At 33.4% G+C, this 920-nt stretch overlaps 1 non-coding gene across 1 annotated transcript; it reads left to right on the plus strand.

Moving 5' to 3' along the window:
- Positions 1-550: 550 nt before the first annotated feature.
- TRNAY-GUA (transfer RNA tyrosine (anticodon GUA)) lies at positions 551-637 on the plus strand. The gene is given in 2 exon segments: positions 551-587; positions 602-637. It is a non-coding gene; the product is annotated as a tRNA-Tyr (tRNA).
- Positions 638-920: the final 283 nt, after the last annotated feature.

Genomic DNA, 920 nt, shown 5'->3' on the forward strand with positions numbered 1-920 from the left:
CGGAAACCTAGACAAATTGCTCTCCACAGAAATCGATTTTTGGAGACGCTCAGCAGGAACTTCTAGAAGAGAAAGAAAACGGAATGAAATAGAAGTGAAAAAGACTATTAATGACACCATCAAAGAAAAGCGTCTAACATGGTATGAATATGTAAAACGGATGCAAGAAAACAGACATCCAAAGTCTATCCTGGAATGGATACCTCCTGGAAGAAGGAGAAGAGGAAGTCCTAGGAGGACATGGATGGATGGAGTACGGGAGTGCATGACAGCCCGAGGCTTAACCGACCAAGATACCTTGAACCGTACTTTATAGCGGGGAAAAATTCCTAACAAGAAATAACTTGTAGGCTGAGGAAACCCATTGTAAATGGAAACACTCCTCTTGAAGAAGAAGATGCATTGGAAAGTGATATGTGCTGCCATCTAGCGGTACTGTTCAGAACGAGAATGTTAAAAATGTATTACTATGGCCAGAGGTAAGGAAATATTCTTTAAATAAAAACGTGATCTACTTTTAAAATTTAAGTATAAGAAAATTGTACGTGTTCCGTCGATAGCTCAGCTGGCAGAGCGGTGGACTGTAGAGGTCAATACGGCTATCCATAGGTCGGTGGTTCAAATCCGCCTCGACGGAAAAATCTTATTTTGAATTTTTATTTCTATTTTATTAAATAATAAGAAAGTAGTAAGAAAACGCCTCAGAATACCTGAATTTATAATCTATTTTAATAATATGATTATTATTTATCTAAATAAGATCGACTATGTTTAATTATTTTTATAATTTATTTATTATCAATTAATTATTTTAATGATAATTTAAATATTAATTATTTATTTAAATAATGGCAACTACACTTAGTTTATTATTATTATTATTTTGATGAATAAATTGCATTGCATTATTATTAGCCATA

Source organism: Mastigoproctus giganteus, chromosome 13, assembly GCF_048544385.1.
Source record: "Mastigoproctus giganteus isolate SK-2022 chromosome 13, ASM4854438v1, whole genome shotgun sequence".
NCBI classification, from domain to species: Eukaryota; Metazoa; Arthropoda; class Arachnida; order Uropygi; family Thelyphonidae; genus Mastigoproctus; species Mastigoproctus giganteus.